Source organism: Melanerpes formicivorus, unplaced genomic scaffold (assembly GCF_026170545.1).
Source record: "Melanerpes formicivorus ecotype bairdi unplaced genomic scaffold, bMelFor1.0.p_v2 SCAF_55, whole genome shotgun sequence".
In the NCBI taxonomy this organism is placed as follows: domain Eukaryota; kingdom Metazoa; phylum Chordata; class Aves; order Piciformes; family Picidae; genus Melanerpes; species Melanerpes formicivorus.
In genome coordinates, this window is record NW_027142407.1 from 2,936,607 (window position 1) to 2,949,837 (window position 13,231).

Genomic DNA, 13,231 nt, shown 5'->3' on the forward strand with positions numbered 1-13,231 from the left:
TGTTGCAGTGGCTGTAAAGAGGGAATTCTCACCTCCACAGTAATTAGTTCTTTTCCTTGTTAAGCCAGCAGCTCTCCTCCAGAACTACTGAAGACCATCAATGTAACGCTTTGTTTGAGACAAGAGAGTCAGTATGGGCTATCAGCCCGGTCCTGCCGCATTGTTTTGAGACAACAGAGGATCCTAAAGGTTGGAAGACCTCTAAGATCACCGACTCCAAAAATAACCCAACTACCACTACTACTACTTCTATATCCTGAAGTGCCACATCTACATGCTGCTTGAACAGCTCCACCACCTCCCTGGACAGCCTGTTCCAACATCTCTCCACTCTTTCAGTAAAGAATTTTTTTCTAATGTCCAATCTAAACCTCCCCTGGCACAACTTAAGCTCATTTCTTCTCATCCTATTGCTAGTTATTTGGGAGGAAAGACCAACACTGGCCTCCCTAGAGCCTCCTTTCAGGAGTAACTCTCACATCACACCAGAAATGGTCAGTTCCTCTCACTGCTGCAGGTTTATTTAATGCTAGCCATGAGTATAACCCTGGAGGATTAACTGTGATTATTCCTATTATCTGCCATCTATTCTAGACCTTTTTGAGAAGATCTCCTAGATCTTTAATAGGATACCAAGTAGGATCAAGAGATCTGAGAAGGGAGGCCAGCAGAATTGTCTTTTGCTACAGCTTCCTAAGCTGTGCAGTTAATACGGGTAACATTAAGTGGGTTTAAAGAAGCTGTAGCATTTTAGTACAGCCAGTTACTATCAGAATCAAAGAAATAATAGACTCCTTCATCAAAAAAAAGAGACATGACTTACCAATCTACAGTTCTAATAGCTCATTCACAGGGAAATGAGTCTTAATGGGCATCCCTCCATTCCAGCTGATTGCTCCTGTTGGAACCTGTTTGCGCAAATGGAATTCACTTGCCCACAATAAGCTGAGCGTTGGAGGCATTTCTGATTTGGTAGCACTCTGCATCCATTTCACAGTGGTAAATGATCATAAAAGTCATAAGAAATAAGAAAGCCTTTGAAACCTAAGTGATACTGTGTGATACTGTGATACACTCAAAGCCGAAGTTCAGCTGTTTCTGTCCTCTCCAGATCCAGTACCTTATGTCCCACCTAGTGATTGTTTTGGCTTAACTCGAGAGTGGGAAATTAGCATACATTTCTGTCAAGAAGTAAAGCAAAATACAGTAAGCACTAAGCCTCTGGCAGAGAGAAAGAAGCAAGTAACAGCTGGTGAACAGAAAAATACTTGACAGACAGCTGCTTTGCTCTACCACAGATGAAATGAGGTATGCTGGGAATGGGGTTACAAAGGAGAATACCTGTAAGGGGGAACTGGAAAAGGAAAAAAACAAACCAGACCAAACCAAAAGATAGCAGTAGTCACACGTAGGGTTGTGGCTGTCCTGGAAGTGTGAAGTTACAGATTGTAACTTCAAAAAGAAAGAAAGAAAGAAGGAATCTGTCTTCTACATATGAAAAGTGCATAATCTATTATCTCTAGAATAGAATCGGACAAGCTCTTCTTACCAGTTTGCACTCAGCCATACCACTTGCTATAACAATTCTGCTCTCTCATCTGTGTGTTTCTTCTGTAGGAAATAAATAAGGGATTCAGCAATTAATACCATGTTTGACAACAATACCCACTGCCCAAAGCACAACCTAAACATTGCTGTCAAAGAATTTTCTTTTACTTGTGTCTGCTATTGAACTGCTTAATTACTACTGTCAAAAAGAGTCAGTGTTTGACAGGAAGAGAGGCTTGTGCCTGTTGAAAAAGAAATTTCACCTCCTCCTTTTATTCCTGCCTATGCATGTGGCAGTTCAGCATCCGCCTTCATTATCACATGCCAATACTTGAGGGAGAACTGCAATGCCACTAAAGCAGCTGCAAGCCCAGATTTGTCTCTTGTGTTTGGAGAGTATTACTGACACCTTCGCTTTAAGTAACTGCCGATCAGCTACAGAAAGGATCTGTTGTCTGTGGTTCTGTCTCTCCTGTGCAAGCTTGTGGATGAATTTTCTTCAATGGCTGAGAGGTGGGTACCTAATGGTAGCTTGAGCATACATGGAAAAATCAAAACAGGGTAGCTCACCTGCAATGAGAAGAACACAGGAAGAAGCTGACAAGGTGTTTTCTTTTTTAATGCGTCTAAAGATTTGGTATAGTTCCCTTATTAGAGATTTTGGGGTACTGGCAGCATCTCATACTAACTCAGAATGGAGTCTTGGTTTTTTGCTTACAAACGGATGGCCTGAAAATTCACTGATTACTTCAAAGAGCCTGTTTAGGAGACTACAAGTACCAAAGTGAAACAGAAGGAGAGGTATTCAAACAATGTAGTTTTTCAGCAGAGAGACACAATGCTTTTAATTCAGGCTCGTAAGTCATCCAAGAGCCTTCCGCTTTCTGTTAACTGGGTATGCAGAACTAGCCTCCTTTTCAGAGATTAGATTTTGATACCTTATGTAGACTGAATTTCTTTTAAATTACACTCCCACTTTGAAGAACCTGCTAGTCTCCGATCCTAAAATAAATAAATAGGGGTCGAGAACCCCCAAACTTTACAAAAGCAAGTGCATCTTTGATTGTAACTTACTCTGTCTCTGAGAACAGCAACAACTTTTACAACAGGATGACAGTACTGCAGACTTCCATCAAGTATTGCAACAAGCAGTAAGGTTTTCTTACAGCACTTTCATGACATTGAGGGCACTTCTGGTACAGCTGAAAAATCCTTTGGCTATTATTCCATACATATGTGCTACTCTCTGCCATTAAGTTATTGATCAGTAATAAAAGATCCATGTACCGGATATGCACAGCAGTAGGAGTGCCACCGATTTGATCTGCTAAATGTAGTCAACTGCTTAACTCTTTAGTTCCTCTCTCCACCAAGGAACAACTTAATATAATTTACAGCATTATTCCCTGTTACCTTTTAGTCTCATACCTGTACCCTGTTTTAGATATGGTTTGGCTGGAAAAGACCTTTAAGATCAAGCCCAACCATTGCCTAATTCTATCAAGTCTGGTACCATGTCCCTCCACACCCCATTTATGCATCTTTTAAACACCTCCAGGGATATGAATTCAACCATCTCCTTGGGGAGCTTGTTCTAGTCTCTTGTTATTTGGGAGAAGAGATCAGCACCCACCTCGCTACAGCCTTCTGTTAGGTAGTTGTAAAGCCTGCTTAGGTCTCCCCTCAGCTTCCTTTTCTCCAGACTAAACAATTCCCTCAGCCACTTTTCATAAGACCTTTTCTCTAAACCCTTCACCAGTTTTGTTGCTCCCCTCTAGCACCTCAATGTCCTTCTTGTAGTGAGGAGCTCAACACTGAACAGAGTACCCAAGGCATGGTCTCAGAAGTGCCAAGTACAGGAAGACAATCACTTCCCTGGTCCTGCTTGACACTATTCCTAATACAGGCCAGGATGCTGTTGGTTTTCTTACCCACCTAGGCACACTGCTTATCTATATTGTGTCAGCTATTGATCAGCATCTTCACATCTTTCTCTGCTGAGCATCTTTCCAGCCACTCTTGCCCAAGCCTGTACATGGGGCTGTAGTAACCCAATTGCAGGACCCAGCACTTGGCCTTTTTTAATCTCATACAGTTGGCCTTGGCTCATCAATCTGTCCTGTCCTGGGCTCTCTATATAGAGTTTTCCTACCCTGAAGCAGATCAACACTCCCACCCACCTTAGTGCCATCTGCAAACTTACTGAGGGTGCACTCAATTCCTTCATTCAGATAATTTCTAAATACATTAAACAAAACTGGCCCCAACACTGAGTCCTGGGGAACACCACTTGTGACCAGCTGCCACCTGGATTTAACTCCATTCAGTACCACCAGCCATCCAGCCACTATTATACCCACCAAATAGTCCACCCATCCAAGCCATAAGTAGCCAAGAGAATGCTGTGCAACATGGTGTCAAATGCTTTACTAAAGTCCACATAAACAATGTCCACAGCCTTTCCCTCCACTACTAAGCAGGTCAGAAGGGGCACCTGGATATGAACCAGGGACCTCTTGATCCGTAGTAAAATGCTTCCCTCTGCAGGACAATGAAATACTATTGAAGCCTGCCTCTACAGCAGTTGCAATGCTAGGAGTCTGAGCAGCTCTTGCTTCCTGTTAACACTTAAGCAGTGGTAGCTCATAGAGGACAGGGTCTACTAGAGCTGAGCCTGTCCTTCTTCCTCCATATAACTGCTTGCAGAGGAGACTAGCCTGTGACACATATCTAAGGTTGCTGCTCTAGCAGCAGTTACTGCTCTTGCCCACACACTTAAGGAATGTCAGATCTTTCTGCAGGTGCTCCAGCTGCAGTGTCCATACACCCGCCAGCACAGGCCAGTGTCCGGCCAGTATATGCAGCAAAGGTGCACGTGGTTATTAAAGCACAGCTATGCCTTGGAGTGCACTGGCACACCATCAGAAAGGAGAAAGAATAAACTGGTCACTAAAATGCTGCTGTATAACAGGAAACAGGAGTCAGGTTCCACCCCCACCACAGATGTTCTTGAGCAACAACAGAAAAGTCACTTAAGGCAATGATACAATGGAAACAAGATTTCATTTTCTGTGTCTTTCCTCTGTCTTGTATGTTGAAGCTCTTTATGCACAGCAGATAAAAGTTACACTCCCAGTGTGGATGGATAGAGAGATTTAGAGTGGGTACTTCTGAAACAAGATGACACTAAAGCTCTTCTCAAATGCCAGGTGAAAAAAAAAAAAAAAAGAAAAAAAAAAAAAAGAGCAGACAAATGTTATCATCAATACACTCACCAGCCTCTGAATGAAGCTATACAGTCATCTTTTGCCACTGCCATTCACAAACTGAAAAAGGAGACACATTTCTCACTTTTCCCTCTTTGTCCATGTGTGCTTTTGTGAAGGCAGATGTTCATCTCATTCAGGTCCACTAGGGTTAAAGGATTTGCATGGTTCAAAAGCACCATGTTAACAGATCACAGTGCAAGATGGAGATAGTAGTTACCTTAACATTTCTGCTGCATTTAGTTATTTTTATAGCTCTGGGTATTTTTCCCTGCTGAGAGTCAACTAAATTTAAAAAAAAACAAGGCCAAACGACTTTGAAAGACACTGTAATCAGCCACTGCTGGCTGCAATTACATTGTGTACTTGATGTCTTCTGAAAGTACCCCGCGTTTAAGACCACAAATCTTTCACTTTGAACTCTCTTTCGGCTCTGTTCTGTTCTGTTATTTACAGGAATGATCACCAGAGCATACAGGTTTAGATAACAAAGATAGAAAAAAAAAGTGAGGATCAGAATATTAACGTTTCTTCAGCTGCCTTTCTTCTGAAACTGTGACTTTTTTTCTCTTTGTGACTGATATTTACAAATGAATGCCTCGCAGACTTGCCGCGAAGGAAAAGGGACATTTGGATCTCAGAGCTGCAGAATCTAATTCGCACTTGAGAAAATTACTAGACGGCGACTTTCAGATCTGACTGGTCATAAGAGAGACATGATTGTAAAGGAAGATCAAACTCCACAACTGTTTTTTAAGTCCAAGGCAATTATGGACACATCTGCAGTGTTGCAACTTCTGAGCACATGAAACTTAACTGTTACTGAAAATATCTAACAAGGAATTCTTTGCTGGGTATGAAAATACTTGAACGAAATACTTGAACGTGTCCAGAGAAGGGCAACAAGGCTGGGGAGAGGCCTTGAACACAAGCCCTATGAGGAGAGGCTGAGGGAGCTGAGATTGTTTAGCCTGGAGAAGAGGAGGCTCAGGGCTGACCTCATTGCTCTCTACAACTACCTGAAAGGTGGTTGTAGCCGGGAAGGGGTTGGTCTCTTCTCCCAGGCAACCAGCACCAGAACAAGGGGACACAGTCTCAAGCTGCCTCAGGGGAGGTTTAGACTCGAGGTGAGGAGGAAGTTCTTCACCGAGCGAGTCATTCGTCATTGGAACAGGCTGCCCAGGGAGGTGGTGGAGTCACTGTCCCTGGAGGCATTCAAGAGGGGATTGGACGTGGCACTTGGTGCCATGGTCTAGTCATGGGGTCTGTGTTGATAGGTTGGACTTGATGATCCTCAAGGTAATTTCCAACCTTAGTTATACTGTGATACTGTAAAATGTATCAGAATAAACTTTATTAGAATAAACCAAACCAGGTTGGAAGAGACCTTCAAGATCATCGCGTCCAACCCATCAACCAATCCAACCCACCTAAATAACTAACCCATGGCACCAAGCACCCCATCAAGTCTCCTTCTGAACACCTTCAATGACAGCGACTCCACCACCTCCCCGGGCAACCCATTCCAATGGGCAATCACTCTTTCTGTATAGAACTTCTTCCTAACATCCAACCTGAACCTCCCCTGGCGCAGCCTGAGACTGTGTCCTCTTGTTCTGGTTCTGGGTGCCTGGGAGAAGAGACCATCATCAGCCTGTCTACAACCTCCCTTCAGGTAGTTGTAGAGAGTGATAAGGTCACCCCGAGTACGGTATATTAAAATGTATGAATCTGACACAGAAAAGAAGTGAATATGATCAATCTGGAAGCTTCTCTTTTTTTAATTTTTTTTGGGGTGTGTTAGCTGGAATACTTTCCTTTGTGCAGCTATTGCTATTTTAACCTTTCCCCCTCATGATGAAAACACAATTTTTCTGCAGATTTTCCTTACGGACTTAATCCTTTCCTTGCAGTCTAACCTGCAGGGTGGCAGAACCACATACTTAAGGTTTGTAAGGACAGTCTCAACAGCATCCTAGGGTCCTGGCTCTTCTGAGTCACTGAAGCTCTCTTGGGCACTTGAACAATGCTTCTTCAGCAGGGATTTGCAACAAGGCAAAAGCTAAGCAAATAATCTCCAGATTTTTACCTAGCATGCTTCATTCATAGTAGTATCATAGTATCAGGGTTGGAAGGGACCACAAGGATCATCTAGTTCCAACCCCACTGCCATGGGCAGGGACACTCCACACTAGATCAGGCTGGCCATTCCATACCACACTTAACAGAACCAACACAGGACTCACTAACTGGCTATTATCCTCCTCTCATATTAATACCTTCCCCACCTTTTCTTCCTCAGTGTTGATGTCTTCTCTCTCAGGCTTTGTGTGTTAAACACTTGCCCCTGATGTTTAAGCCAGGGGAAGGTCCTTCCAGCAGGGTCATGGGGATATGGAAGAATATCTCCACTGCTTGCGGACTATTCAGGAGAGCGAGAGGGAGCTGGACTGGTGGAATCTGACTCTACAGTCTCTCAAACAGTCCCATCAGCCATGTACAAGCCAGGACACTACGCGCTCCCTACTCTCTTGCCAGCTTCCCAAACAGAATGACTCAGAATCTGGAGATCAATGGAGATAAATTCCTTCCAAGTGCACCAAGCGCACCAAGAGGCACACCAAAAGCCACTGAACCCCCTCAGGTGCCCCTTTGTAATAGGTTTGCTGTTCCTAGTGAACCTCTTTTCACCAAAACCAATGTTCAGCAAGTGAAACCAACTACCAGCAGCTATGAAGGTTTGTCTAGTTTACATCATTCAGAAAGGCTAGGAGTGAGCAGACCTACTGTCACCGTCACTGGATGTGTTCAGGAGGAGACTTGACAGGGTGCTTGGTTACATGGGTTAGTTGATTAGGTGGTGTTGGATGATAGGTTGGACGCGATGATCTTGAAGGTCTCTTCCAACCTGGTTTATTCTATTCTATTCTATTCTATTCTACTGTCAAAACATCTGCAGTTAAGAAGAAATGACAGGTGCTTGCCACCAGGGACTCACTTCTGAAGGGCGCTAAGGGTCCTATATGCAGACCTGATCCACTCTTTAAGGAAGTCTGTTGCTTACTTGGGGCCAGGGTTAAGGACACAGTAAGAAAACTTCCTACCCTGTTCTGTCCAACTGACTCCTACCCATTGTTGGTTTTCCAAGTAGGCAATGATGAAATTTCAAAAAGAAGTTTGAGATCAATGAAGAAGGACTTCAGAGCCTTGGGACAAATGGTTAATGGGCCAGGAGTACAAGTAGTATTTGCTTCTGTCCTCTCACTAGCTATGCCTAATGATGGAATAAATATGAAAATCCAGTAGATTAATGCCTGGATGCAGGACTGGTGTCAATGGCAGGATTTGGGGTTCTTTGATCAGGGCTACTCTACAAGACTCCAGGCCTGCTGACTATAGGAAAAAAACTGCTTGTCTCTAGGAGGAAAAATAATCCTGGGACAAGAATAGGCAGGGCTGATTGACAGGTCTTCAAACTAATTTCAGAGGGCAAAAATGAGCCTCACTGAGGACATTCCTGGGACAACTGAGAGGCAGGGTACCAGCTCTGCTGCTATCCCAGGGGCTGTAGGAGATAGTGGATTGTGCAACACCCACAATGCTAACAGATACTCCTCTGCTAAGTCTGTTAAGTGTCTGTATACTAATGTAAAAAGCATGAGAAATAAGCAGTATGAACTAGAAATAGGGGTACAATTTCAGGGTTATGATCTTTCAATTAACAGAGACATGGTGGGACATCTCCCATGACTGGAATGTGGTTATGGGTGACTGAATTCTTACATTGGTGGTATTAATACATTACTTACATTAACAGGATACTGGCAAAAATGGTGACTAGAAAGGCTATGAGTATCATCACCTAGGGGATATAATTTTTAAGTCAGCTGGTATTCATAGTGATTAAGCAATTGTCTGAGGTTTTGATCCTTCAAACTGCCATGAACATAAACTTTAAATCAGTGACTTAGACTCACAGAATCATAGAATCAATAAGGTTGGAAAAGACCTCAGAGATCATCAACATCTCATGACTACTAAACCATGGCTTCAAGTGCCACATCCAGTCCCCTCTTGAACACCTCTAGGGATGGTGACTCCACCACCTCCCTGGGCAGCACATTCCAATGGCCATTTACTCTTCCTGTGAAGAACTTTCTCCTCACCTCAAGCCTAAACTTCCCCTGGTGCAGCTTGAGACTGTGTCCTCTTGTTCTGGTACCGGTTGCCTGGGAGAAGAGACCAACCCCCTCCTGCCTACAACCTCCTTTCAGGTAGTTATAGAGAGCAAGAAGGTCTCCCCTGAGCCTCCTTTTCTCCAGACTAAACAACCTCAGCTCCCTCAGCCTCTCTTCATAGGGCTTATGCTCGAGACCTCTCATCAGTCAAGGTGTCACAGCGAAGACAGTTCTGTTACTGCAAGTGACATTACTTTTATGTCAACAATCACCTAGTTAGACTGGGAGGTTTTTTAAGCTTGGGTATGCAGATTCCTTCTTCTAAAAACCCCAGATTTGCTATGTATTTGAGCTGACAGAGCCAGCCAGTTGTGTGAGGCTGTTGTACACTAAAATCATCTTTAACTCTTGACAGTTGGTTAACAGAATGAGTTCCCCAACCAGTTGACCAGCTGATGGTTTTGAGAAATGCCAGGTTTAAAGCATCCCTTTTGTCTTATTGCCTGTCTTTGTGCAAAGTGAAGTAAAATAAATTTTAGCTCCCTTCCCAAGGTCCTATCAGTTTTATTTGTACATCTGCATCTAAAGAAAATAAAATATCCCTGTTGAATGACTTGTTCTCCAAACAAAGAAAGAAGATTGCATGAGAAAAACAGTTACATTGCAGAGGCCTCTCTGGAGCATGAGACATTGGGACTGCAACACAAAATGGCATTTAAGAGCCACAGGAGTTCAGTCTTTGCTAAAGGCTTAGCTCAGACCATAGTGCTTCTGTCACTTAACTGAATTTATCATCAACTCACTATCAGCACCTACAGGGCAAGGAGACCTTGGACTTCAGTTGGTACTTACCCCAACTGCACACTTAAGCCGAGATTTGTAAAGGTGTGTCTCTGTTGCCGCTCACAGGGAAGCTGCTGGGCTTAGCTGCTTTGCTGATTCGTGAAGACTACCCAGTCAAAAGCACATTATGGGATCACAGCCTTATTTCAGCATTTTGGACACATCTCTGCAGTACAGAGTCAAAGGCTGTATTTCACAGTTATGATATCATTCTCGTGAGCTATATTTCAGCATGAGCCACCATAAAACTTCTCCCATGACATCAGAGCTGTGAAAAATAGCTGACTTCAAGTGCAGAAAATTTCCCCACAGGAATAATTGTTTCCTGGCAATTGGCATTTGAAGGACTGATCCTTTAAAAGGCAGGCACAAATCCTGTGTTGTAATGCTACTCCAGGCAGCACTGCTAAGGCAATGTTACACATAGGAGCAGAAGTACTGAGACCCACTGTGGAATTTGGCTGTAGAGGTAATGAGATGAAGCCTTTCAAGTTATGGTTTTCAATCCCTCACACCTCAGCAATCCATGCAGACTTCACTAATAGCTAAATAATAGATTTGCACGTATGCTGTGCTCTCTATCTTAAACATTGCCTCTCCAGTAAGGCAAGCCACATAGCCAGAGCTACTGTCTCATCCATGTTTTCACATCTGCACTCCAAGCACAGATCATGATGGGTGTGCTGTTACATGGCCACCTGCTACTGCTGCTGCTGCTTGGGTCACTAATTATCTTACCTGGGCAGGCCCCAACCTCCCTGCAAAGTAACCTGGTGAAAAAATAGAAGTCAAAAATATGTTGTGAGACACAGTTTCCTCTTTCATGTCATGTCAGGGAATATACCAACCATAACAGGCTCCACTTGGAGCTGGGTATTATAAGGTCAGAGCTGTAAAGGGCAAGGCCCTTTGCAAATCAGAAGGTTACAGAAAAGGGTTAAGAGACACTACAAACTGAGAAGAGTTAAAGCCACCTTAGCTCTCCCTAGCCTAGAGTCAGAATCTGTCCTCTAGTGACCTGCACATTTATTTGCCAGTGCTCCATGACTCACACTGAACCAGTTGTTGAGCACATTGTAAAGCTCAGTCACACCGGCTCTTTTCTGTTCCTTCTCTGTGAAGTCCTTCTTGCGGTGAGCAGCAGGTCTGTTCTTGCTGCTACGTGTGTGTGTGTGTTTGCATGTATGGGTGTATACCTCTGTGTCTCTGTGGACAAAGCTCCCGTGACCTGCAGGACAACTTGGTTTTCCCTACAGAAAGTTCTCTGGCTATCATGAGACCTAACTGAATACATTCCCTCTTCTCCAGAGAAAATTACGCTCCTTCACAACTCCTTGTACCTTTTCCATTCTTCCTCTTAATGCAAAAAACCTGACTCTCACCCAGAAGTTACCTTTTTACAGTATTTTGCCTTGTGGAGCAGTAAAACAATATTGTTTGAACAGTCCTGTTCCATTACCTACTATCCATCTAAACACTAAGTGGTATTTCTTTACAGAAAATGATTTACTGAGAGGAGCAGTAAGAGACTTGAGCTTATTTTATACAATTTATTGCTAAGAGCAATGACAACCAGGAAAATGGCTAGCTCAAGGCATTGTAAATGGTTTAACTCCGTGAGTATAGCTCAAAGGCTAAATTCTGCATGATCTGCACCTTAAAAATAAACACATATAATACAAGGAAAAAATTGGCCTGTGATATAGAGTGCGATCCAGTAGTGTTGTGTGAAATGCTTACAAAATAAAACAAACAAAACCCCCACTTCTTTTCAATTTGGCATAGTCAGACTGTCATTCCACAGTCTTTATTGAGAGCTGCTGAGCTGAATTTTTAGCTGAGTTTTTATCAGAATATTGAACAACAACAACAAAAAAAAAGAACACAAAACTTTTCCAAAGAGCATCTGTGCAAAACCAAATGAAAATTAATCAAATGATCCTTCTTTAAGGGTATGGATCTGGCTGGACATACCAAAGTGTTTAATATATGTTGTGTAATGTTTCTGTCAACCAATTCTGATTTCTTCATCTTATAAAAATGTTCCAAAGCTGTTTCTTCATTCATGGAATGGTTTGGGTTGGAAGAGACCCTAGAGATCATCAAGTTTCAACCCCCTGCCATAGGCAGAGACACCTTCCACTAGACCAGATTACTCAAGGCCTCATCCAACCTGGTCTTGAACACCTCCAGGGAGGTGACACATTCATGACCTCCCTGGGCAACCTGTTCCAGTGTCTCACCACCCTTACTCTAATGAATTTCTTTCCAATGTGTAGTCTAAATCAACCCTCCTCAAGATTCAGTCTATACCCTCTCATCCTATCACAAGAAGCCCTTGTTAAAAGTCTCTCCCCAGCTTTCTTGTAGGCCCCCTTCAGGTACTAGAAGGCTGCTATAAGGTCTTCCTGGTGCCTTCTCTTCTCCAGGCTGAACAGCCCTAACTCCTGCTGGCTGTCCTCACAGGGGAGGTTCTGCAGCCTTCTGATTATCTTTTTGGCCCTCCTCTGGACCTGGTCCAGCAGCTCTATGTCCTTCTTTTGCTGGGGGAACCAGAACTGTTTATTAGGTAATGACTAAGACCTAAGACCCTTAGTATAAATTCTTCTTCCTGAATAGGAACTTTCAACTTTTTTAAAACAGAAGAGCTGCCTGCACTGCACTGTACTATGCCACTGTATGTTATAGCTTTTGCAGAGATAGGGATCATGTTTGTAATTATTCTGTAGGAAGCAGGAGCTAGTAAGAACCCACAGGTATATATTAAATAGCTGAATGGGTTTATTTGTAGATATTATTGATGGAAGTATTTACATATATAACTATATACAAATATACAAAATGCTGGCAGTAGGTAACTGAGAAAACCAAAATATCCACTTACCTTTCTATGCAGTATCAAACAGGTCTAGTATGTGGGAGATGCTGACAAATATAGACATTTATTTCACTGATCTCTTTACCTAACCCTTCCTTCCTAAATGAAGTTAAAGGCAAAACTCCTTAAATGTGAGGGGAGGAAGTCTTGAGTTATTGAAGTCCAGGCTCTTCAACCCGTAACATTAGCAAGAGAATGCCTCCTGGGAAGGCAGTGTGCACACTTGCTGGCCTTTCTTCGATGTAATACAGTAACCTCATCAAGATCCCTGGTTAGAAACTAATCAGTTACATCCTAAAGTTCATGTAGTAAAAAGATAAATGTCTGGTTTGCCTCAGTCAATGAATGGAAGTAAATGAAGTTTAAGAGGAAAAAAATGAACAACCCACAAGCTCAAAAGCCCCAAGCATCAGGACTCCTTTCTCCTGGAACTCCGTACAGATAATTTGAAAGACTTCTTGCAATGTCTGGAAGCGGCATTTCAAGAAGCATTATTACTCTCCTACTTTTTTGACTTA

The 13,231-nt window shown here is 43.0% G+C and overlaps 1 protein-coding gene across 5 annotated transcripts in view; it reads left to right on the plus strand.

The window, feature by feature from the left end:
* LOC137452513 (cadherin-6) overlaps positions 1-13,231 on the plus strand; it is a 116,442-nt gene that overhangs the window by 50,403 nt on the left and 52,808 nt on the right. The gene's annotated exons all lie outside the window — the stretch shown is intronic.